The sequence below is a fragment of the Entelurus aequoreus genome, linkage group LG05 (genome assembly GCF_033978785.1).
Source record: "Entelurus aequoreus isolate RoL-2023_Sb linkage group LG05, RoL_Eaeq_v1.1, whole genome shotgun sequence".
In the NCBI taxonomy this organism is placed as follows: Eukaryota; Metazoa; Chordata; class Actinopteri; order Syngnathiformes; family Syngnathidae; genus Entelurus; species Entelurus aequoreus.
Window position 1 is genome coordinate 85127620 of NC_084735.1, and position 576 is coordinate 85128195.

Genomic DNA, 576 nt, shown 5'->3' on the forward strand with positions numbered 1-576 from the left:
TATATATATATATATATATATATATATATATATATATATATATATATATATATAGATATAGTTTTTTAATTAAAAAAATATACTATTTTTTTTAATTTAAAAAAAAAAGAGAATCGATTCTGAATCGCACAACGTGAGAATCGCGATTCGAATTCGAATCGATTTTTTCCCACACCCATAATATCTATGCATACTAACTAATTTTAATAACGTGTAATAGTATAATTAACACCCAAAGACACGTCGAATAGCCAACATTATAATAATATAAATCAAAACATGACGGTATAATAGTCTTGTTTGACCGAACTAACAAACGTAAAACTGGCTGCTGACTTAGCGACATGCTAATTCGGGGTAAATATGTCATGTCAACTATACGCTTAACTGTCTTAATATTGATCATTCATAGTCAATGTTGGTCACGACTTAGTTTAACTTGATAGTATGACGTTGGCTCTCGTAGTTTCACACAATAGTCCACTTTTAAGCTTAAATGATAAACCATTCTCAAAAATATTAATTACGTCACAGCGGCGCGCACACGCCTCATTCGAGTCGCTTCGGAGGTGCGCG